The 26,578-nt window shown below is 37.2% G+C and overlaps 1 long non-coding RNA gene across 1 annotated transcript in view; it reads right to left on the bottom strand.

Moving 5' to 3' along the window:
* Positions 1-23,075, bottom strand: part of LOC105883968 (uncharacterized) — a 132,866-nt gene extending 109,791 nt beyond the window's left edge. The window contains exon 1 of the long non-coding RNA XR_012921402.1: positions 22,155-23,075. This is a non-coding gene — a long non-coding RNA (uncharacterized LOC105883968). The remainder of the gene's footprint in view (positions 1-22,154) is intronic.
* Between the last annotated feature and the right edge of the window lie 3,503 nt (positions 23,076-26,578).

Raw genomic sequence — 26,578 nt, 5'->3', positions numbered from 1 at the left:
AAACAAGGCAAAGAAAGGCAATTCTTCCAGAAAATAAAGAGAGCTTCAAAAAGCTAGCATGACATTTATACAATTTTTTTAAAGCCAAACAAAAGACCAATCCTTCCTATAAATATTAATGTAAAAAAGCTATGTCACATTGAGAAACAGAAATCAGAAAACATAATAAAAGAATAAAATATCATAACCAAATGGATTTTACTCCAGAATTGAAAGGAAAGCTAGAGTTAAGTATTAGGAAACCTATTTGTAAAATTCACTTTATTTAAACAGATAAAAAAAATAACATATTACCATCTCCATAGGTGCTAAAAAGTCATTTGATAAAATGTAATCTTTATTCCTAATTTTAAAAGAAAAAACTGATAAAATATTAATAGATAGTTCATTAACATGATACACATACAAACATATATATCAACCCAACAGTTAATAGCATAATTAATGGAGAAATACTAGGAGATTCCTTTCCCATTGAAGTCAGTAATAGGTTCACTTATGCCATATTTCATATTACCTTGGAGTACCTAGCTAACCAATCCAATTAGGTAAATGATATAAAGATAAAAATTATAATATTATCATGATTTGCAAATAAGATGATTGCCTAGAATCCAAGAATATCAACTGAGAAATTACAAACACAAGAAAATTCAACAAGGTAATGCTAAAAAATTAATATATGAAAATCAACAGCCTTCATGTATGTACACAACAATTAGAAGAAATAATGGAAAAGATCCTTATTTACAAAAGCAAAATATATATATATAAAATACCTATGAATAAACTTTATAAGAAATATATAAAAGCTATATAAAATAGTGTTAAAATGTTTTTTTAAAGGCCCACACAAAAGTGATTTAAGCTAACAAAAAGGCATACCACATTCTTAATAGAAAGTCTTACCATCATAAAGATGTTAATTGTCATCCAATTGAAAATTTAAATAACCCTAAAAAACTACCAAGGGGATTTCCTAAAACTAAAATAACTGATTTAAAGTTTATAAGGGAAAAAGAAGAAAGAATAGTAGAAAATTGTGAGAGAAAATAAGAGAGTTATGATGTGAGATTAGCCCTACCAAATATTAAAATATAAAATAAAGCTACAATAACTAAATAATATGGCATATACACATGTGAATATGCAGATAAATAAAAACTAGACGGCCCTGAGAAAGACCCAAATGCATAATGAAATTTATGTACACTAAGGATATTTTAAATCAGTGGGAAAAGATAAAATATACAATAAATATTATTGGGACAATAAAATATCCATCAGAGAAAAACATTATATTGGATACCTACCTCACAATTTCCACAAAAATACATCCCAAATAGATCAAAGATTTAAAGGTGAAAAATAAAATCTTGAAAGAATTGGAAGAAACAATGGGAGGTATTTTCCTTTTTATTTTGTATTATCTTCAAGTGGGGAAGAACTTCCTAATTATTATTAAAAATCCCAGAAGTCATAGAAAATGGTTAATAAATTTAACTATATAAGAATATTTATTTAAAATTTCTATATAGGAAAAAAAGTTAAAAAAAAAAACGACCTGGGAAAAACTTTTGCAACTCATAACAAAAGAATAATTTTCCTAATATATCAAGAGCATGTATAAATAAATAAGCAAAAGATGAATAATCCAATAGAAAAGAACAGGCAAAAGATATTAACAGCAAAAAAATATAAGTAACAATGTAACTACATTAAAAACTGTTCATTTTATGCATGAGAGAAATTTAAATTCAAACTACGAGATGGTATTTCTCTCCTAACAGATAGGTAAAGATCTATAGTGTATGATAAAATAGTCTGTTAACAAGGATGTGGGAAAAAAGTCATTCTCTTACATTTCTGATGAGATTACAAATTGTCACAACCACTAAGGAGAGCAATTTGGAAATATCTATCAAAAACTAAAATGTCTATATCCTTTAATAAAATTGGATTTCTAAGGAATTGATCCTGAAGACACTAAAAATAAAATGCCATATGTTCAGATGTATTCACTACAGTACAATCCTTTTGACATCAACAAAAAGATGTCTTTTGACTATTTGAGAGGGCCCTATTTATCACACATACAATGGATTTATTAAGAAGCACAGGGCACCTTTGTCACACAGGATCTGGCACTCAGCACAGCACAGTGTAAATTGCAACCCTAAACATCTTATTCACATGCCAAACACCATTCAGGCCCCAGGGAAAAACTTCTCATTTTTTGCTCTATATCTTCAAAACAAAAGGCAACTCTGTCCAAATACTGTGGATATTTGTAGGTTGTGCCACTGCAGGGCACAAATGACCACTGCTTTGAAGAGCAGGAAAATCATAAGCTATAGAAGCATTTATGTAAGAGCAAAGACAAATTAATTAACTTGTCAAACCTTCGCTCAGCAGAAATGCAATAGATTCTTGCATTCTTTCTTTACAATAGAGCTGATCATACATTTTCTTGCTTTTGGTTTTCTTTTTTTCATTTTTTGCTCAAATTATAATAGTATCCAGAGCATTTGCTGAGTAACAGTTGAGGAACATTATCCAATATAAACAATATTACTTCTGTATTAGTTCTAATTGTGGCATGGTATAGATTCCTTACAACTTGGCCACTGGATGGACATTGAATACCAGAACTGAAAAGCTTTATATTAAATGAGACTTCATTGAAATTAAAATATTTTATTAACAAAAAATTATTTTATTAATAGCAGTTTTAAGTTAAAATATCAAATGAAATTTAATTAAATTTGAAAAATAAATGTCTAAGAAATTCAGCTAATTTAAATTTGTTTTCTATATCCAACCATTAAAATCTTCCTTTCTAAAATTAAAATTTTACATTTAGATGGTTATTTTAAAAGAAAAACATTTTGAAGACATATAAAAATGAATTTTAATCAATGTTTAAATTTATATTTAACAAAATATATAATGTTTACATTTTGATGAAAATGTATCCAAATTTTATACATTTTTGTGTACAATTACATTTTTAATCCTAAAATCATTACTGTTGGGACACAATTATATGAAAATCTTGACTATAATACCATAATTAGTAATTCTGCTAAAATTAAAGAAAAATTTCTTTAGAAATTATTTACATGTAATTATGAATTATATGCTTCATTTTGTTAGTAATCCAAATATCAGTAGTACACTAACAGAATATCAAGGCATGTACAATAATTATAATAAATTTAGTCTTTCATATTTTGCCAACTTTCAGTTACAGAAAAAACATAGCTTTATGAATATTTTTTCCATTTGTACTTAGATGAACATATTTGTCAAAGTAAAGGGATAGGATATATTTTAGTTAACTGTAAACTTGATTAATAACTTTTAAATAATTAGACACACTGTGTGTAGGCTCCATTTATACTCTTGCCCTGAGTTACACAATTGCTATGGGAGGGTCTGTAAAACTTTTTGTCTTAGTTCTGGCTGCTATAACAAGTTACCAGAAACTGGTGGCTTGAAAAGCAAATATTTACTTCTCACAGTTTTGCAAGCTTAGGCAGTCTAAGATAAGATGCAGGTAAATACAGTGTCTTGTGAGGACCCCATCCTGGTTTACAGATGGCCATCTTCTGGTTGTACACTAACATGGCAGAGAGCAGAGACAGAGAGCAAACTCTCTTGTCTCTTCTTATAAGGGCATTAATTCCATTCATGAGGGCTCCACCCTCATGAACTAATTGCCTCCCAAAGGACTCACCTCCTAATCCCATCACTTTGGAGGTTAGGATTTCAACACAGAATTGTGAGGGGGTCACAAACATTCAATGCACAGCATTTTTTAAAGAACATATGTGTGTTTGTGTGGGGGTGGGTGTATATAATCTCTAGAATGATGCACAAGAAACTGGTATCAACAGTTGCCTCTGAAAAATGAGATCTCCTTGAGAGTAAGGACTGCAATACCCCTAGCACCAGAAGAGTTGCCATGAACATAACAGATGCAATAAATGTGTCAAATGACTCAATCAATCAAAAAAAGAATCAATCATAAAGGAAAAATTAGTTGATGAGTATTTCACTAATTATCCTTTTGTATATGTTGAATTTTAAGCCATATACGTTCCCCACCTTGTGGGGGTGGGAAATTGCAATGACTAATAAATTTCAACATTCTAAGTGGTTCTGATAGCATCATCTGGAGACCAAATTCCACCAGATTTTCCTAACTATAAACTGTACTATTCAGTGCCCTGAAATTGAAATTATCAGTGGAATAAGTACATTGTAATATAGCACTGTCTCATATATGTCTGGTTCTTTATAGTTAATCACATTCTAGCTCATGCACAGAGTGGTTCATTCAAGGTGAGTAGAGAAAATGTTATTATCTCTAAATTATAGATTAAAAACCTGCTGAAGTTCGTATAACTGGTGCTGAGTTCTCTTCACTTTCCATAACCCACAGGATTGTTATAAAAACACAGTTGTGGTTGATCGTTTACATGGCTCTGGGAAGACAACTTTATTCTGTGGAGTAGATCACAGATTCACTTCTTCACTAAGTGCTCAGCCTCCATTAATGTTATGGCATCCACTAAAGTTGAATTTGTGGCCAGTTCCAAATTCACACTTTATGGAGAGAAAGAAGGAATATATTTTACCTTCTCTATTGTTTATTTTATGATGCCTTGTGTTTAGTTATAAACTTTGTTATATGGTTGTAGTAATATATAATAAGTTTGCCTGAAAATTCTTCTTAGGTGATGAGACTTTCTGAAAAAATACAAACCTCCTTTCCCCGTTTTTAATTTATTTTCCCTTTTTAACCCACTTCCTTATGACTTTTTATTTAAAACATTTCTCTTTTAAGACTGCATTATCACATTTTCCTTAATTCCATAATCTTTTCAACTCTCTCATCCTTTATGCACTGTGCTTTTGTATTCTTTTATTTTCAAGTCCTTTTCATATTTTCTCCCTTTTGTTTTATTTCCATGAGAGCTTTTATTGTCATCATAGTCTTTATTTTTCAGCCTGACCTATCAGCAAGGAATTGAAAAGGAAAAGTACCACAGCCATGCTGCAGTGGAGGCGGCAGACAGGCGCAAAAGAGGAACACATTTGAAAGAAAAAAAAAAAAAAAAAACTGGTCTAGGGCCTGATTATTTTTTGGTCTCCAAAGTGTAATACCTTTGAAGATGAAAAATAATGACATGTACACAGGCACCTATATAAAAATGTGCCTTGCTGAACGTGGAAACGCTGAGAAAACAGATTCTTTTAATTAGAATCTTGGCTCAATGTCCGACAGACCGAGTCAAATTTACTTTGAAGGCATGAGTGAGAGTATTGCCCTGTAGGAAGCCAAACTTGACAAATTCACTGTCTCTATCTTGAAACCAACTCACTAGTAAGTGAAATTCAGAATTCCACTTGAAGTTTGTTAATGTTGATTTAGATGAAGCAAGTCCAAACTCCTTAAAGATATCTAAAGCAAGATATCTACTTGATAAATCAGTTAAGAATGGCCACAGTATGAGCCTGAGGCAGAAAGATCAACAATCAATATCAGAAATTTTGACAAATAGTTGTTCCCATCTCTATTTAATAGGCAGTTTTGTGTTTCAGATCCAGCTGTTTACTCACCCTGGAGCTCACCCTTTTCTGATTTATCTTTCACCTGCCTGTCTTCCCACAGGCAGCGCCTAACTCTTTCATCCATCTATAATTCCACCTCGACCATCCCATTACTTCTAGAGCAGCCACAAATCAAAAGTGAACAATTAACAGAAGAAATGGATCTCTCCTGAATGGGAACATGTACATTTCATACAGTTTTTGCTGCCTTTGCAGTGAAATAAACTAAATCTGAACATTTATCTCACAAAAACATGAAGAGGAAACATGAGGCAGTTAGTTGTGTGTGTGCATGTGTGTGTGCGTGCGATAAGTGTGTGTGTCTGTGTGTGAATATATGTCTTTGTGTTTGTATTTGTACATGTGTCACAGGAGGAAAGGGGGGAGGAAAATCAGTAACTCAGTTTTTTATCTACCTGGCACTAAATGTCTAGCTATTTGCAAATGTGTATGATTGAATTTTTATTGAAAAAAATGAAAATCTGTACATTAAGTATAAATATTAATAGTAAATGTGGATGACATTCCCCTTGCGTTAAACACTTTTTTTTTAATCTACCCCTTTTCCTTTCCTTGTCTGCCAACTTTCACTCTCATTTTCCTTTTCCTAGCTGGTATTTCCTGGATGTTCTGTTCTGTTCAGTTTAATTTATCCAAATGTCATACCCAATAACTGGCTGAATTCCCACTCCATTCCGGCTGAATTATTGTATTACTTTTAAATAACTTACATCTGCTCTGAAGTTTCCCATCTGCTTCTCTTCCTCTCTCCTTTCTCATCATGAAGACTGGCTCTAGTTAGAGACAGTGGCCAAGCACTAACTCAAGTGGTTACTTCATCATGCTGGACTTCACTGATTTTTCATGTTTCAGTTACTGACACCAAGCTAGTCATCCTCCCTAAATCTCTCTGAAAAAGCTGGCCCCAGGCAGATTTATAAAGTATGAACGATATGGATATGAGAGTGCTGCCATACACACTCTTAGTGCTTTCTCCTTCACTTTTGTCACCCTCCCACAGGGGTACCCCACACGCTGTCTAGTTTTTTTCCCCTTTACTACCATCCTTCAAAAAGTCCATGTCCTGTGTCCCTTTCCCCATTGCGTCATTTCTAGGAGAAATCTGGTAGGAAAATTCCACCAAAATGTTACTCAGAGACAATAAAAATTTAATATTTCATCCTCTATGGAATGAGTTTCAAGATTTATGTTTCGGTATTCTGTTGTTAATACAGGCATGTGAGGCAGCCGAGAAAAGTAATCAGCTAAACTGTGATTTGAGGTACTTGTAAGAAGAGTTGGCTGCTCTCTTAAATGCTAGAATTTGATGGTATTTTTTAAAAAGAAAGGAGACTACCATTTCTTGAGTTTTTACTATGTGCCACACACAAGCTAAATTTCACCTCATTTTAACCAATAAAAAGCTAGCTTACTTACCCCAAGTGAACAAAATCATGTGGCTTTAAGAAGTAGAGGCCAGACGTGATGGCTCATGCCTATAATCCTAGCACTCTGGGAGGCCAAAGCAGGAGGACTTCTCAAGGTCAGGAGTTCAAGACCAGTCTGAGCAAGAGTGAGACCCCGTCTCTACTAAAAATAGAAATAAATTAGTTGGACAACTAAAAATATATAGAAAAAATTAGCCAGGTATGGTGGTGCATGCCTGTAGTCCCAGCTACTCAGGAGGCTGAGGCAGAAGGATTGCTTGAGCCCAGGAGTTTAAGGTTGCTGTGAGCTAGGCTGACACCATGGCACTCTAGCACAGGCAACAAAGTGAGACTCTGTCTCAGAAAAAAAAAAAAAGAAGAAGTAGAGATGGGATTCAGACCTGGGTTAAACCCAGCAGATAGCCCAATGCTCTGTCCATTACACCATCCTGCTGCTTGGGTCCAGAGCCAGAGAATGCTATCTTTCCTCTATGTGGGGTTTTCAAGCATTCAACACACATTAAGTGAGTACCATTTTATGTTCCAAGACAAAGGAGTAGAAGTGAGAAACATCTTGGAGCGGATGGTGAACCGTTGCTAGAACATAAAGTCTGGGTCAAGGTTATTACAAGGTTACAAACCTGAAGTAGGGTGACCAGTTGGGAAGCTACATTGTTGTTAGCCCGGCAAGAGTTAATAGTGGGCTCAAATAAGGCAATGGATAGAGGGAGAAATTATATTTGGGAGGTAAAATTAGTAGGACTTGGTGATCATTTGGAGATAAAGAGTAGAGCAGAGAAAGAAATCAAAGATGTAGATTTTTCCTTTGTGTTCATTTCCAACATCCTTTTTCCAACTCAAAAAATATATATACTGTAATAAATTAGGATGACTTAGAGCAGATTTCCAAGCTGAATTTAATTTATAAATGTCTGGAGCTGGTAAAATTATGCCTAACTTCACCAGACATGCATTTGGAAAGCATAATTTTTGATGAGAAAAAAATACTGTATCTACTATAATTTAGCCCTAATAAAGGGCTAAATTCCAACTCTTATTTGCAAAATTATCTTTTCTTACTTCAAGAGGTGTTCCTGGCAGAGACAGTCTTTATAATTTTGGGTTACATTTACTGAAATTTGATTTTAGAAATCATTCTAAAGACAGATATTTCCACAGTAAATATTCCCAACTGCCATCTTTGGAAGGGGTAATTTGATTAGTGGTATTGTGAATTGCATTATTATTGGTTTCTTCAAATAATGTCTATTTACCTACATTAAAAAAAAAATCATAAACTAATGTCTAAGTGATCCTCTTTGCACAAAAGTGATAGCAGAATAGGGTTAACAAGTGTTTATGGAGAGATAACAGATAAGCTCTCAAGTTTTAATGTTTATTAAAGAGTTTATTATAATCTCATACAGGAGTAACAAACAATCTAATTAAACAAATAAGATTAAGCAGTTCCAGGAAACAAAATTACAATAAAACTCCAGAAGAGTAGAAGCAAAACATTTTAATTTCTTTAACTCCTGAAAAAATAATATTAATATTTCTAAGTCTTCTAAAGAGTTTGGGAATTAGGAACCTGTGCAAGCATGGGCATAACTGTCCAAATCATGATTCATGTTATTTGTGATTTCATTTAATGGACTATTTAGCCATGTTAGTGAACTTTTTTAAGGAAAATAACTTTCCTGGAATGAAATCAGGAAAAAAAAAAAAAACTACTAAAAACTGAGAGCAAATAAATGGTGCATATTGGCACTGTTTTGTTGGAAAATGAAAACAAAGTAATCAAACCTGAATTAAGGAAAGGATGTGGGGTCAGTTGGGTTAGAAAAAAAACAACTTTCCAAAGGAAGAAAGGCTTGCTGAAGGAAGTTACTAGACCTTAGGAGATGTTAATAATGGCCTCCTTTGCTGATCTTTGTAAAGGCAGTGAACGGCTGCAGAGCAAATACAGGCAGACTGGGCCACGAACAGCTTTCAGGGATTCCCGTATCTAACATAGCCCAGAAGCACAGAAATGACTACTGTGCCCAAAACAAGGTCCTATGTAACAGAGCAACCAGCCTGAAAGAGCCAAATGGACAGAAACAAGGAACATCTCAGTAGCAAAGGTGTGGATACACATCCTTATTCAACAACAGACATATCAGGGGCTCTTCTGTCCATTGATAAAATTAAAGACCAAATACTCCCTAAATACTTGGATTTGGGGTGAAGCACCTCAGAATCTAAGAGGCAACTGACATTGGGTTTCTACTACCCTTGCATAGTAGGGACTTGGCACTACAATTAAATTGAGATGTAGGCAAATAAAGAGTTTTATTTCTTAGAAAGAAATTAGCTGGACAACTAAAAATACACAGAAAAACATAGCCAGGCATGCCTGTAGTCCTAGCTACCCGGGAGGCTGAGGCAGTAGGATTGCTTGAGCCCAGGAGTTTGAGGTTGCTGTGAGCTAGGATGATGACACAACACTCTAGCCTGGGCAACAGAGTGAGACTCTGTCTCAAAAAACAAAAAAAAAAAAGAGTTTTATTTCTTGCCAATCTAAATAGTAGACTGGGATTCATACCTGCCAGGTGTGGGAATTTTTGTGCAAACATATTTGCACCAAGGATTAAGGGCCTCGTTATTTTGAGACAGTCAGCCATATGTGCCAGATGTGGTGGACTCAGAAGCCACTGTTGATTTCAGAACAATTGAGAGACTCTGCTGAGACAGGATTTAAATATCAGTCTGTGGTATTCTGTTATAGTGGCCCAACCTGACTAAGAGAAAGGGCAATTCCAAAGGTGATGCATGAGTCTTGCAGTTGGACCAGATAAATACTTAGACTTACTTAGCTTCCTAACTGCTAATCAGAGATTGAATTTTGAATATTATCTCTGGGCCTCTGGGCACCCCCAAAAAGTGAGAAATTTGAATTATGTGATTTGCTGCTTTAGAAAGAAAAGCAATACATACCAGTTCTTCCAGACACCAATAAAAAAATTAAAGAAATATATTATTTTTGTCCTTATTCTATGGATACTGCTCAACCTAAGACACAATGACAGAAATGAATTCTTTCTCTTGCAGAAAATAAAGATTTCCATGACTTCTTCATGTTTCAACCCTTAATAAAACATTAGGTGTTAATATTGTCATCCATCTTTTCTGTTTGATTATATTTTCTGCTATAATAGGGTCCATGACTTATTACAGAAACCAAGTTCCTAGCACAGCGGTACATACGAGTGCTTCACAAATGTGTGTTTAACCAATAGTAAATGATGCACTGAAATTACTTTTGATGAAACAGAGGTGCTAACCTAAACTAATAAGCTCCAGATGTGTACACTTTAGGGAACTGTCTCAGTCAGTATGAGCTGTTATAACAAAATACCATAGATTGGGTGGCTTAATCAACAGACATTTATTTCTCACAGTTCTGGAGGCTGGAAAGTCTAAAATCAAGGTGCCAACAGATTGAGTTCCTACTGAGGGCCCCCTTTCTGGCTTGTGAACAGCTGCCTTCTTGTACCATCACATGATGGAGTGAGGAGGCTTTGGTTCCCTCCTTCTTATAAAGACACTAACCCCACCATAGGGGCTTCACTCTCATGGCCTCATCTACACTTGATTACCTCCCAAAGTCCTCACTTCCTAATATCATCACTTGGGGTTAGGGCTTCAACATATAAATTTGTGGGGATGACATAAATATGCAGTTCATAACAGGATTTAATTTGGACTATTGATAAAACCTAAAACACGAAGGATCTTCTAAGCAGATAGCTTCCTTAGCACATACTGAAGAGGAGCTTACTATATCTACAATTTCTTCTCTACGTATGTAGGAATGTTTTCTTATTTTGTACTAGGGCTACAAAAGTCTCCCTACGTTCCTAGATATGTTTTTAAATGGTGGATCTTTGGTTTCTTTACAAAATAAAATTTGTTGAATCAAAGCAAAAGCATCTAAGTGTCTTAGCAATAAAACCCAATCAGTAATACAATGATTGAATGTATAAAAGAATCTATTTTGAAATATCTTTTATTAATTATACAACATGAACAATAACTAATTAGAATGGATACCAGCTGTAAACATGTGCTATGTTCATCTGGGTATATGCTAGGAAATATCTATGGCTTACCAATAGGTTTACAACCCAAAGTGCTCAATAGCTGTTTGTTGGATGACACTGAACTGAGTACTCCCTACCACACTATAAGGCAAAATCTAGGTTTTATTCACTGGGTATCACTCCTACTACCTAGTACTATACCTGCTAAATGATAAATGTTGAATAAATAAACTAATAATTAGTTAACTATGATTTTATTCATACAGAGTGTTCTAGAAGTAGCAGCTGTAAGAACATTCCTATGATAATTTAAAATCTTTGCTCAGGTAGAAATTGGTTTTATTTTTAACCATTAAAACTACCTGGACAACAACTTTATATGTATGTGATTTGGACGTCAAAAGGGCACTCAGATTTTCCTAATACAATTAAATGTTGGGTCTAATGAGGCAGTGACAATATTTCCTTTATACAAACAATTTTTCAATTATACAGGACAGTGGCATCTAATGACTGCTACCAACACAAAATCACTGGGCGGCCAGCTTCTATTTTATGCAGTGAGGTTAGCAATTATTCTGTAACACTTAATTTCCTGTTACTAATGCTTTCCCAGAAGCACTTAAGCATGATGGCCTTATGAATATAGTTATTAGTGGAACCTCACTCAGTGTTTGGATTCTTTCGGAAATCTGATAAAGATAATATTCCTCCAAAGGTTACTGTCCAGATAACAAGTCATTTTATCAGCAGGCCTGAGTTTCAGCCAGCTGTCATTAAGAGTGTCTCGTTAGCTGGTGAAGGACTTTGTAGCTGGGTCAGGGCCGTTGAAGTCTGGGGCAAGGTTGCTAAGGTAACGAATCTGTCCAAAGACTCCTCTCAGCATCAACCTTTCATCTTGTTAAATTTATATAAGCAAAGCACTGTGAGAAGAATGCTGATACACCAATGGCAGGAACAATTGCACAAAGATATTTTTAAGCTTGATAGGTGTGTGTTTAAGCTTCTTTCTAAAGATACAACAATATGTGTGGGTTCAGAGACATTCATGAAAATAAGCTAAATTACCCTGGGTCAGTATGTTGTTGTCATTAGCATGTGAAATACATGGCTCTACAAAGCAGAATTTAATTCAACAATACACATTGATTGAGTGCCTGCTTGGTACCTGAATTAATTTTCCAGCATAACATTTGAGCCTAAGAAGAATTAAATTCTTATAAAAGTGAAGCTTAGCATGCCTTCTAAAAAGTCCAGATTCAGTGAGGTAGAGTAACTTCAATTCTTTCATTAGGGAGTGATGGTGAGATGGAGTGTGAGGCTGTTATATTAAAAATATATAGGACATCAAAGACAAATGGGGTCATGTCAAAAGGATACAAGAACCAACTTGAACAGCTCCCTTTGGCCTAAGATAGAACCATTTGAACATCAAAAAATTCATGACAGCAACGATTGAAACACATCAAATATATAAAAATCCATGAGTTCATAATGATGTTAAAAAAAGAATACTCATTGGCCACTATTAGAGGTTGCTAAGGCCACCAACTCATTACCGAAAATTGACAAGTAATCGAAAAGAATGAAGCATATATCTTGCCTTTCCTGCATGAATTATATTTCCATATAACCAAATAATTGATGAGAATAAGTTTTTTAAAATAATTTTATGTAATAACTGCAGAAGAAATAATAGGATTAAAAATCACTGTTTTGTAATGCTTAATGAAATGATGGATCTAGACAACATATATTAAGGAATGCCAGAACAATTAGGTGAAATGACTGTGGAGAACATAATGATGGAGGGATTATGTTGACAACTCCTGAAATCACTAATCAATCACAAAAATATTAAAGATGTTGTGTCTCATAATGCAATGCACCGGGAAGTGCACACATCACCTATAAGATAGTCTTGCCTAAAAATATTAAACCTAAATCAAATCAACCTTCTACTTCTAACTACAAGGAATCAAAGAAGAAATTAAACCTCACAATCCCAAAATTGGGACATTCTAAAGACACATGACCCAGTTTCTCCAACAAATCAATAGTATGAAAAGAAACCAGGGAGGGGAGCTGCTTTAGAATAAAAGCGGTAAAAAACAAAATAGTTAAATACATGGATGGGCCTTTTTTTAAATTCTGAGTTGAAGAAATCAAATGTAAAACAACATCTTTGAGAAAATTAGAAAAAAATTAATATAACTGAGATTTAAATGATATTAAAATTATTATTTGTGTTAAGTATGATAATATTTGCAGCTTATATTTTGAAAGGTTCTTATTAGAGATGCCTACTAAAGTATTTACAGGTGAAATAAAATGGTATCAGAGATTTTCTTTAAAATACCACGGGAAAAAAATATCATGCTTTAGAGATGTTGGCTAAAACAAGGTTGGCAAAATTTTATAATTGTCAAAATTCTGAAAACAAAACACTTGTGGAAAACTAGGTTTACAATGCTGGATTATAGCACTGGACTTATCTAACTAGGATTTTTAAAACCATTAATATTATAGAACCAGCAGGACCTGTCTGTTGCTAATGTAAAACATTTTTACTTCCAGCAAGAGTCTATATTGAATAAAATCAGCCAAACTGCCAAGTTTAAAAATTTATTCTGGCTTTTTATTCTGAAAGAAGACCATATATCAGTTCCTAAGGACAGTCTGAACTCTAAAAGTTGTCCTTATCTGAAAATATGAACAAAGGAAGAATTTGATACATTGAAAAAGCACTGTCTTCAGATACGGTTAAATGATTTGGCAACTCAAAAGGGCATACCATCTAACTACTGTCAGTTTCCTCTGAGGATCCTAAGCTTTATTCTATCTTGGGCTGCTACCAAGCAACCAAGGCTGCTTCCTTACCATGCCAGACATTCAGGTTACTATCAATAACACAAAAAACTGAAGGGTGAAGGACCATAACCACAGTCACTTTTCCTTTAAGATAAACTGAAATTAAATAAATATTATGAGGTATTATTTAAGAGCTTTTAAAGAATCAAATTACTTAGAATGTGACAGTTTTAATATATAAAGAGGTCTTACAAATCAATAAAAAAATGAACATCACAATAGAAAAGTGGGCAAAGAACATAAAATCAATCAACAGGCTGGGCGCTGTGGCTCACGCCTGTAATCCTAGCTCTTGGGAGGCCGAGGCGGGCGGATTGCTCAAGGTCAGGAGTTCGAAACCAGCCTGAGCAAGAGCGAGACCCCGTCTCTACTATAAATAGAAAGAAATTAATTGGCCAACTGATATATATATAAAAAATTAGCCGGGCATGGTGGCGCATGCCTGTAGTCCCAGCTACCCGGGAGGCTGAGGCAGAAGGATCACTCGAGCCCAGGAGTTTGAGGTTGCTGTGAGCTAGGCTGACGCCACGGCACTCACTCTAGCCTGGGCAACAAAGCGAGACTCTGTCTCAAAAAAAAAAAAAAAAAAAAATCAATCAACAGAAATATAAATGACCAATAATAAATACTTTAAAAATTATGTTTAAACACTTAAAAAATCAACCTCAATAATAATCAATGAATGCAAATTAAGACAAGGAAATACCATTTTGTCTATCAAACTGGCAAATGTTTTCAACGATAAACAGTACTGACTTTTTTCTAAGACACAGTTATAAAAATTAGTTCAACATTTCCAAAGATCAACTTGACAATATGTATCCAAAATTTTATCTTTGAATCAATAATTCTGCTTCCTGGAATGAATTCAAAGGAAGTAATTGTGGATATGGACAAAGATTTAGGTAGAAGAAAATCCATTCCAGTGTTGTTTATAATAGTAAAAATTGAAAATAACCTAGACATTCAGTAATAGGCATTGGTTAAATAAATTATGATACATACATAAAATAGAGTACTATGCTGTCATTAACATTATCCAGATGAATATGCAGTGATTCCAAAATATGCTTATATTACACTGTTAAGTTTAAAAATAGGATCATTAAAGTAGTATGATTATGTGTACATAATATATGCAAAATATTTACCAAAAAATTTACCCCAAAATGGAAACTCTAATTAATGTGACTGTACTTATTTTATCTTCCTTTTTTATGTGTCAATATTCTCAAGTTTTTTACAGTGAACATGGTAAGGATAAGAGCTATGTCTTTAAGATTGAAAAGAAAGAACTTTCTCAGCACTAACTTCCACTACTCCAACTGTGCTCAGTTGTTCTTTTACTCAATCTGGGTTTATTGTACCCTGTATCTCCTCACTGATGGAACACAAGAGGGAAGCCACAGCCTGCCATTTCTACCTGCTGGCTCCACCAAGAGCCCTAGGGAGGAGACTTACTGGTAGCTGGCCCCTAAGTGTGAAAAGACTTTATCATTCAAGTTGCTGTACTCAGAGTTTCATTTTGCCTCACAACTGTTCCAGCAGTATCAGCCCCTCTATCTTAACTCCCTGACTGAAACTAAAAGTCAACCAACATGGAGCCCCTATGTCCTTTTCTTCCCTGTTGGTGGTCCCCTATCAGAAATATCCTTCCACAGAACCACTCATCTATCTAGCCTGACTTCCACTCCAATAAATGCTTAATCTACTGGTTACAATTTTTCCATAACCTTAGGCTCCTATTTCCAGGGCAAATCTATATTACCTCTTAGCTGAATCCATTTGGAGCTCTTAAAAGCATAAAAATGTCTTTTTTTTCCTTTGGTAAATTTGTTCAAAATCTTGGAGCTCTATACAGTTTTTAAACATAGAATATAATTGTTTTCTCATTGAAGGTTACCCTATTTCCAAATTAAGACATAGTTTTCAAACCTCTATCCTTATAACAAAACAATCATTAAAATCATAAAAATTAGTTAAGTCGGACATTGTACAAAGCAGATTGATGAAATTTAATCACTTATTTCTGGGATCTTATAATTTCAGGTAAATCACTCACCTTTGTATAGTATGAATGTACAATTCTGTACGTTCATTCAATAAGCATTTGTTGAGTGTCTACTAGTGGCCAGGGACACCCCTTCCACCTAAGTCTTGGAGGTACAAATATGAATAGGCATGAATACTATCTCAAATGAGATATTACTTCAGGTGTTAGTAGGAGATACACAAAAAGTATTTCCTATAAGCCTGTAACAGATTAGGTTAAATATGCTTCTATGCTGCATGACTTATCAGAGCATTTAATACCTGATGCTCACTGTGAACTCCCAAGGATAAATTTCCAAAGATGACATGTACAGCATTTCCCAAGTTCATTTGGCCCCAGAACCCTTTCTTCACAGATCACCCTGATCAAGAGCTTTAGAGTTTACAAAGTACCTTTCTATGATATCTAATTTTATGTGCCCAAGACTGTGAGCTTCTCATGAGGAGGAATCGGAGACATTTGTGAGGTCAGGGAATGGGACTGTCTCTTTCTCATTTTGTATCTCCAGAGTCCAGCACAGTGTTCAACACATAAAAGATGCTTGAGAAATGGTTGGTAAATTTGTGACTGAGTGTACATTCTCATTTGCATCACCACAACCTTGGGCAATAGTTTGATCATGGATTATCCCCATTTTACAAAGGAGAAAATGCAGGCCAGGGACATTAAGTGATTCAATCATGATCATAGAGTGAGCTAGTTATACAATTAGGATGGGAACCAGATACACTCCTAGAGCCCTGCCCCTTTCCTACACCTGTGTGACTGTGCAACCCAGATTTCCTAGCTAGTCACAACTTCAGACATCCTGTTCTACTTTTAAACTATGCCAGGTAACATCCTGATTTTTTGGTTGGGAAAAAGTCTCCATAACTACAACTTTTTATATTTTACAGACATAAAAAGAGATTAGCATCTATCTAATAAATATAGAAACATAAAACATTCTATAAGTGAACACTCATAAGTGAAATTCACATGACAGTGAGTATGAGTGATTATACAGTAATATCCCTGAGCTACAATTTGGTTATTCTGGGAGACAAGGGTGTTAACAACAATGGGAAGATCTATTTTCAGTTAAGATTCTAGGCAGGTAGAGCCACAGCCTGGCAAACAAGCCAAAAGTTTCCTCCCAAATATACACATCTGCCTAAGAGAGCTGGACATAGGTCCTTCAGAGATAACACAAACACTGTCATGCCATTCCTCAGCTAACAAGCCTGGTGGCACCCCAAGACTGCATATCAGGAAAACATATAAACAAAGGTGAGACCAAGATGGAGCAGTGAAGCAAGAAATCCCCCAACCAGCATAGGTTTTAAGGGATAATGACAACATGACCCTCCAAGAAGATGGTCTACGTCGGATCAACGCTAAGGCTATTTGCCTAGCCACATAAATTCAGGGTATCACTGGCTCCTTAGCAGAGAGGACAGAGGTAGCCATCAGAACATCCTCCATTCTGGAGTCAGAGACTCACTGAGTTAGATACCTGCCTCTGCTGTGACACCTTGGCCTCCTGAATTTATCTCATGAAACTTCATCTCTAAAATGGGAATAATTTTAGCTTCCTCACAGGACTTTTGGTGTGTACATGAGATAAAAGAATCAGGCACTTATCAGAAGACCTAGAACACAGTGGGTGCTCAAAATTTTATTATAACAAAATCATTATTTTGATAAATTACTAATTCTATTACCATACCACACACTAGGCTGTGCAGTCATTCTCATTAGTGAAGGTAAGTTGGTCATTCTCAGTAAGTCCTTTTGTCTTCTCCATAAAGTTGCTAATTCCAGGACCTTTTCATGAATCAATAGAAAAATTAAAGTAAGTATATTCTGTCTAAATCGTACAATCATCCCATGGGGACCCTCAATGTGTAGAATCACATAAGTAGCTTCTTTACAGAATGCTATCTCAACAAGGCTTAGCTCTGAGTGGAAATTCCAACTGATAAATAAGTACTGGTCCAAGTGGCTGAACCCTCAAATAGATTAGGGACAACATAGTTGGAATAACGCAAATGACCTCTGTTAATTACCCTTAGCAAAGATCATCTTACTCTTCAAATACAATATAATACAAGGGATTGGACCATTTCTGGGGCTAGGATCACTATTCAGGTTTCTTGAGCCACAGGGTTTTATCTTACTTTGAATACAGTATTTATTTCAGTCTACTTATCTGACATAATATTTTTTAAAGAAATGAAGGTAACAGGTTTATGAGCATTGCCTTTATCAACCAGCATATAATTCCAGCTTAGATTCTCTTAAATCTAAGCCACGTATTACGAATAAGTACTCCCTCCTGTCACATGCAATGGCTTGTGTGCATCAGAGTTATTTGTAAGTTAATATATATTAAAATCACATATGCCCACACACATCACGTCTGTGCATCAGGGGACCTCAAGAGATAATACATCCATCTTCATTTGTGACAGTGTATGCACCCATAGTTCATAAATGGTGATAAATGAATTGTCATATGTCCCAATGGTATAATACACTTATCCCCTATTCTTGCCATATTAATACATGCTCATTTCAGCACCAGTCAAATCATTAAAATGAGTGATCCAACACTAGCCTCCTATTGGTAACCACAGAAGAATGCTAATTTCACCTCTCAACACCCAGCATAATTTGTTTGGTGTGCAAATAGAGAGAATAGAGGAATCAAAAAGTAATAATAATAATTTCAACTCATTAGGCCTCTTGGATATGCTAAGACAAATTAAGATGGAAAACACTTCCTTGGTTTATACTTCAGTAAATCCAGAAAAGAGAGAGCCTTCGTCTGATCCACTCTAACACACGACCAACACAGAGGGAGGACAAAGAAGGCAGAACTGTTTGGGCTGATGAATGTGCCTGTGAACTGTTTTTAAAGCAGTCTCATTGATGTGTTTATCACTTGAGCATCTGCCTTGTATTAAGTGATTATTCATTAATAATTGTCATCCTTGCCTTGCTTTTTATAGCCAATTCTGCATTTTTCAGGGGCTAATGGTAGTTGGGAATTTAACCCTGCCTGTAGCTTTTTCAAGAGTGTGTGATACCTTTGGGCTATTTCACAGCCCTTCAGCACCTGCACCCAGTGATGTGGGAGATAAAACCGGGGGTCACTGAGTCTCAAGGCTGAAAGAGAAGGTAGAGGTCAAGACTGCAGGCATGGGCAGGTGACTGCCCATCACCTCTCCCCCTTCTCTACCATTCTCTCCACTTCCATCTCTAGCCTTCCAGCCTCACCCTCCCTTCTACCCCTCAAAGCTTTTCAGTCTGTTTGGCTGGCAAAATAATATCAATATCTAGGACTAAAATAAATCACACAAATGGCTAAAATGAGGAGTTGCATTCAAGAGTGAATCTTGTTAACTAGTTCTCACAAAGAAGGATTACTCAGCACTAATTAGTTGTTTACAAATTTTTCTGATCATGCACCCTATGAGTAAAAAAAATTGAAAGCACACACCATATACATCAATAAATTATATATATATATATATAGTATTGTCCTAATACATTGTGTGCATTTAAACAGATAAGAGTAGGGACAGAAATTCTATCTTTTTCTTTTCCTAAGCACCCAACTTGGAAACCACAGACCCATATGAGCCCCCTTTCATGAGCAGCTCCCAGATCCTGAGTGGTTCTGCTTGCCACTTCAGCTGGCATCTTCACGGTGGCATCTTGTGAAGGAGCCCCTTGGACATACTCTTCCTTGGTCAAGAGTTCTACAGATTCTGTAATGCATTTTTTAAAAAATCTTTTGCTTACCTGGGGTTTGCATTTCAAGGCAATGTTCTGGTTTTGGTAAGTATAGGAGCAAAACATACTTAGGAACCAAGAGTCAAACCTTCCCAAATTACATACGCATTAAAAATGAACATTTTCTCAATCACTTCTCTATGTGGGACTAACAGGTGGCCCTGGGAGGCAGCCAGAATCAAGTGGAGGCTTCTGTCAAAACCAAACAAAGAACAGGTGAGGCTTCTCAAAGGGGTGGTCTCCAGGGTCGTTGAACGCACAACTCTCAGAGAAAGGAACGCTAGAGGAAAACATTGAACTGACAAAGTCGGTGATTTATAATCTCTCATTCCCATAAAATGACTCTCGTTATTCTTGGGAGCTTAGACTCTGAAGTGAGCTGTAATGGGCCACTGGGCTAAAAATGAAGTGCAGATTTATTTCTATAATCACCACCAGCCAAACCCTTCCCTGGGAAATAACTAACTTGGCTTTTAAAGTGCTGGGATACCTTTAGAATGCTTGAGATTTATCTTTGGGATTGAGTGCTTGTGTTGCTCTGGGAAATTCTAACTATTTGAGAGGTAGATGCTGCGATCAGCGTCCCAGGGAGTGTTGGAGAGACAACAGAAAAGTAGGGTTCTGCTTTCCTTTCACACTCAGTTCTGAGAAAATTCTTGTGCCTAAGAGATGGTAAGTAAACAGCAATTACAAACACATCAAATATTGGGCTGCGAGACTCCTGATCCAGCTGCTGTCCCAGAGACTAAGTTCAGCCTCAATGTAAATTTAAATTCTGAAATTGAATTTGACTCATGCTTGCTCCCTGAACTCACAGTTCTTGGCCCCCGACAGGCTGGGAGGTGGGGTGCTTCCCTGGCTGTGCAAAGAGTCACTGGACCTAGCAAATATTCTGATATCATCGTATAGCCACAAATCTCAAGAGTTAAGGTAAAAGATACTTACAAAAAAAGTAAACCAACTAAATAAATAAGAACCACAGGATCCTGAGCATAATTTGAGTTCACGTCACAGTGTGTGTATGTGTGTGTGTGTGTGTGTGTGTGTGTGCGCGTGTGTGTATAAAAAAAATATTGCCCTTGCTCCAGCACACAGGTGATCAGGCAGCCACTGCCATTCTCACTAATGCCTCTCGGCAGATGTCTTAACACATAAGAAGTTCATTTATTGCCTAAATGCATGCAAATGTCCTTTTCCTGACTTCCTTCTGCTTCATCTTTAATGAATATTCCCAACTCCTAACTTTGTAGAATAGTGAAGGGTACTGAAGGCAGTCTCCGGAACTCAAAACTGCAAATCTCTACTTGTGGAGTTATCATTATATTCAGAGCAGAACCCAAAAATCAAAGAATTTTAGAACTGAAAAGAATATGGAGGAGCACTTACACCCACTTTTTGACAATAAACATTGAAGCCCAGCAGGAAAAAGTCAGTTGCCCAAGGTCATCCAAGCAGTAAGTGGCAGAGTTGGAAGTAAAATCCGGTTCTTCCAGCTCTGCCATGATAACTCCTTAAAATACTTTAAAGCATTAAAGCCCCTGAGGAATGAGAGAAGAAAGATATTTCTTAGCTTTGAATGGGTCAAAGGTCTGAACAGGTCAGAAACTGTTCCCAACATCTAGAGCTTTAGCCCATAACGAGACAGACTGCCAGTATTTGCTCTAAAATGGCCTCTCCTCTCACTGGCCAATTAATTTTTTTAATGATTTATGATGATTCTCAAACAAAATGCTTTTCCTGCAAGAGGAATTAATATGCTGAACTTAAAATATTTGCACTAATTACCAAAGGTCAAAATGGAATTGTGCAGAGACATTAATCAGCGAGCCCAAGAGAATAGGAATACATTGGACAAACAGTGCAAAGCTCGAATCAAAATATTGAGGAAGGTGCACTTTGTTTCCTACGCAACTGCAAACTGGAGCAAGGACATTCTCCCTTAAGTATAGACCATGGAGCCAACGGTGACTAGCAAATAATAAATGTAATACCTAAACCCCTCAATGGCTCTAAGGGCCCTGACAAGAAACTCGGAAGTTAAGGCTCTTCCAGATGGCCCGACCGTCCACGGTTTCTACCACTGTTGTCTTCCTGTCCATCCACCCTGGCCCTCTTCTAATCCCTCGAACCTGCCAGGCCTCTAGAAGTGCCCACTTGCTGCCTCTCCCGCCTTGGAACACTTCTTCCCTGCCTATGCCAGCCACCCGCTTCGTCCCGACAAGGCCTAGTCACCCTCCAGGTCTCATCAGATGCGCGTGCTCCAAGTAGAGAGGCCGCGTCACTCACCTCAATCTGTCATACTCCACTGTATTCACATACCTTTTTTCTGTGAGTGTGTCCTTTCTCTCACAAGCGGCGGTCCCCAACCACTTTGACACCAGGAACGGGTTTTGTGGAAGACAGTTTTTCCACAGAACGGGTCGACTGGGTGACGCCACCTCAGCTCCACCTCAGAGCATCAGGCCGCGTGGGCTCATGGGTGCCCCGCATGCGCAGTTTGCAGTGGGGTTCGCGCTCCTGTGAGGCTCTGATGCCGCTCACCTGACGTGGGCCCAGGGCTCCCGACGGTGAGTAAGCGACGCGGAGCGGCAGTGGGTGCAGGTGGGGCTTCACTCGCTTGCCCGCTGCCTGCTGTGTGACCCAGTTCCTCAGGGACCAATGTGGGTCCGCAGCCCTGGGGGTTGAGGACCGCAGCGTTAGAGACTCTTTCCCCAGCCTTTAAATTCGAGTTCAGCCACGTGACTTTCTTTAGCCGACGGAGTAACGATGTGCAGTTCTGAGCCTAGGCCTTAAGAAGTCTGGTGCATTTATTTCCTCTTGCCGCGTTTGCTTCTGCCACAGCCGTGGGGACATGCTTGCGCTAGCCTGCAGGTCCCAGGAGGAAGATGAGAGGCAGAGAGTTGAGCCACCCAGCCGAGCATCGCCAGCCAAGCCCAGACCAGATCAGCTGTTCTCCAGGTGACCCACGGACACATGAGCGAGTCCAGGAAAGATCTGCAGAGTTGCTTAGCCTAGGTCAGCCAACCTGCAGATACCTGAGAAATTACAAGGGATTCCTGTTTCAAGCCACTGAATATGGAGGCAGTTTATTATATAGCAGTAGTACTTTTTCCCATCATAGAAATTATAAACCTTATTAAAATCCTTGGATTACTTCTCTTTTGAGGATTGTATATTCTGATACAATTTAAACTGTGCCTATCTTGCTGCCTATATTATTTCAAGTTTTAGCACAGTGTGTTGGTACACAATGGATACCTATTAAATAAGTAATTGTTGAATGAATATCTTATCTTTGTATAACATTTTTTCAGTCCCTCTCTCTAGTCCTAATAGCAAACTGCCCATCTACACTTTCAAAGCCCTCCCGCACTAGGTACAGCATTTAAACCTGAAAACAATCTGCAAAGTAGATTATGCTTATTCAATCACATGCTAGACGGAATGTGAATACAAGGCGCTATTTTGCTCATCTATTATTGTTTGATCTCATTGTGGTTTTATAGTCAGTACTAAACAGATGGATGAGGGTTTACAAGTAAAGCTTATTTTTACATTTGGCATCATATTCTCAGTTCCTCTAAATCTCTCCAACCTGTACAAATTAAATTTAAAGCACCTAAGTGGACACATAGGAACTACAGTAATTGGGTATTGGGCAGGTGGGAGGGGGAGAGGGGCAGGTATATACATACATAATGAGTGAGATGTGCACCGTCTGGGGGATGGTCACGCTGGAAACTCAGTCTTGTGGGTCGAGGGGGGAAAGGGCATTATTTGAAACCTTAAAATTTGTACCCCCATAATATGCTGAAATTTAAAAATAAATAAATAAATAAAGTCAGTCTTTGAATACATGCAAACCTGTTAGGAATTAAGATCCTGTCCTGCTGTAAATGGTTATTGGAAATCTGAATACACTAGTGAAAATTGTGCTGAAATAGTCATCAAAGAGCCCATGGCATGCACCTGTTTCCACATGGTGCTTTGGAAAAGAGGGAAATACAGAGAATTCAACAATCCCTTGTTAATTCCTTGTGCCTTCATATCACATCCCAACTCTTCGCTTACACTGAAAGTTCATAATTGTAAGCATTTGGCATTGTTGAGGGCTCAGCTACCATGAACTAAGAAAAAATGGAGATTTGACTCAAGCCCATCTCTTTTTGGTTTTGGCTTTTTTTATTATTCTAGTAACAATGTGAGTGAATACCTTATCTTTGTAAAATATAGATATATGATACATAATGTCACTGCACTGTACAATCATTTAGCCCATTTTTGCTGCTACATGATCACCAAGTCCTTAACCTCTAGGCCATTTAAGATAGAAGAGAAATGATTATTTCTGAGAGGAACACCGCTATTACCTACCAGTGGAGAGCCATACTTTCTTCTTTGCTATAGACTGTACTGCATGGTCTGTCTCCCATGAAAAGTGAACAAAAAGTATCTGTTATGCTAGAGCAGGGGTCCCTAACCTATAGTGAGTTGTATAATTATTTCATTATGTATTACACTGTAATAATAGAAATAAAGTGCACAATAAATGTAATGCACTTGAATCATCCCCAAAACATCCCCTCATCCCTGTTCCATGGAAAAATTGTCTTCCGTGAAAATAGCCCCTGGTACCAAAAAGGTTAGAGACCACTGTGCTAGAGCATTCCAGTCAACCTTGAAGAATAAAACTTTCTTGATATAACCACTAACACCAGACACAGGCTAAAGAGAAAAATCATTACCAGATCATTCCATGAGGCAGCTCTCTATTAAAAGATGAACACATCCTAGGCCGGGCGTGGTGGCTCACGCCTGTAATCCTAGCACTCTGGGAGGCCGAGGCAGGCGGATTGCTGGAGGTCAGGAGTTCAAAACCAGCCTGAGCGAGACCCTGTCTCTACTAAAAATAGAAAGAAATTAATTGACCAACTAAAAATTTATATACAAAAAATTAGCCGGGCATGGTGGCACATGCCTGTGGTCCCAGCTACTTGGGAGGCTGAGGCAGGAGGATCGCTTGAGCCCAGGAGATTGAGGTTGCTGTGAGCTAGGCTGACACCACAGCACTCACTCTAGCCTGGGCAACAAAGTGAGACTCTGTCTCAAAAAAAAAAAAAGAAAGAAAAAAAAAAAAGATGAACACATCCTTAGCATTAGTCAAAAAGGGAGGTCTTGTTTCTAAAAATCTCTATTGCAAAACCTATAATCTTATTTTTTTTTTAAAGAAAAATCTTCTTGAAACATATACATAAGGCTAAAGGGGGGAGAAAAACTTCAAACTTCACCTCCTGGAGGAATATCAGCCCCTCTTGAACTATCTGGTGTGGTTCTTTTAGTAAATGGCCAACGATATCACAAAGTGTATGAATTGGGAACAAACTTGTCCTACATGCTCAATTCTTACCAGCTAGGGAGTTGTAGAAATAATTAAGATTCTATTGTCCTAAGTTTTGCATCTATATTTTAAACAAGCCCCCTCATAGTTCTGATGGAAACGGTCTGTGGACAGTGCTTTAGAAATGTCTTTAGCCCTGTCTTGGAAGCAAAACAAGAAAATGAAGCTTCTCCTCTCCCTAGCCCTCCCATGATAACTTCTGTGGAACCTGGAAGTAATAATAAAATGTATGTCATTGTGTGAGTGTGAGGAATAGACTAGATAACGCATATGACAATTCAGAAATTCACCTCACCTGTCGAAGGCTCTTAATAAATGTTACTATTATTAAGGCTTTTATGCATGGTTGACTCCCAAGGCAGAAGCAAGCCTCCAATTCTTCCTTCCCTGTATGTGAGAAGGTAAAAACAGACTGGAATTGAGATCTGTTTTTCCCTTTCCCTCCTTTGCGTTGCAAACTACTTGTAAATCTTGGTTTTGTTCAAAATTTTTTTCAAATAAAGCCTCTTCCTAGGAGTTCCCTTAGCTTCCTCTGGGCCAGCTTCCCCCTCTCTGAGGTTAGCTGGGCACTCACACTTACTTCCAATGCTGGGCTTGTTGCATGGTACCAGAGTACTCTGCTGACGTGTCTGTCTTCCCACTGGATTGTGCAGTTTCAGAGCAGGGACCATTATTTCTCTAAATAAATACTTCTGGGCATCTACCCACACCTCCCAGTTGCCCAGTGCAGCACCTGGGACCCAAAGGTGCTCAGTAAATGTTCAGGGAAGAGTGGAGGAACAGAAAGGGACACTTAGACTAGAAAGACAGGACATGATGACCGGTCTAGCAATGCCAAAGGAAGCAGGACATTTGAAAAGTTCAAGCAGAAGAGCCAAAGTCTATGTTCAGAACCTGAAGAAAGGCATACATCAATGTAGGTCTCAGCACAGAAGTGAGGCTGTTTAGGAGTGGGGGCTCTGGAGCCAGCCCACCCGAGTGTGGAACTAGACTCCACCCGTACCAGCTATGTGACCTTGGACAACTGAGTCACATCTCTGAGCCTCCATTTCCTCATTTCCAGAATGAGAATAATCCTGCTACTCTCACAGGATTCATGTGGGGGTTAAACAAATTAAATAATAATAGGAATTATGTGCACGTAGTTAAGTGTTCTATAAATGTTAACTGCTGCTGTTGCTGTTGTTGTTACTAGTGGAATAAATTACAGCTTTGCAGTCAGACAGACTTGAGTTTAAATTCATGTTCTACCATTTACTAGTGTGTATGACCTTGGGAACATCAGTTACATTTTGTAAACCTCAGTTCCCTCGTCTATAATGTGGCAATAATCCTGTATCAGGAA

This window comes from Microcebus murinus, chromosome 10 (assembly GCF_040939455.1).
Source record: "Microcebus murinus isolate Inina chromosome 10, M.murinus_Inina_mat1.0, whole genome shotgun sequence".
NCBI lineage: Eukaryota > Metazoa > Chordata > Mammalia > Primates > Cheirogaleidae > Microcebus > Microcebus murinus.
Note: the sequence above shows the minus strand (reverse complement) of the source record. Positions and strands in the feature narration are given on the sequence as shown.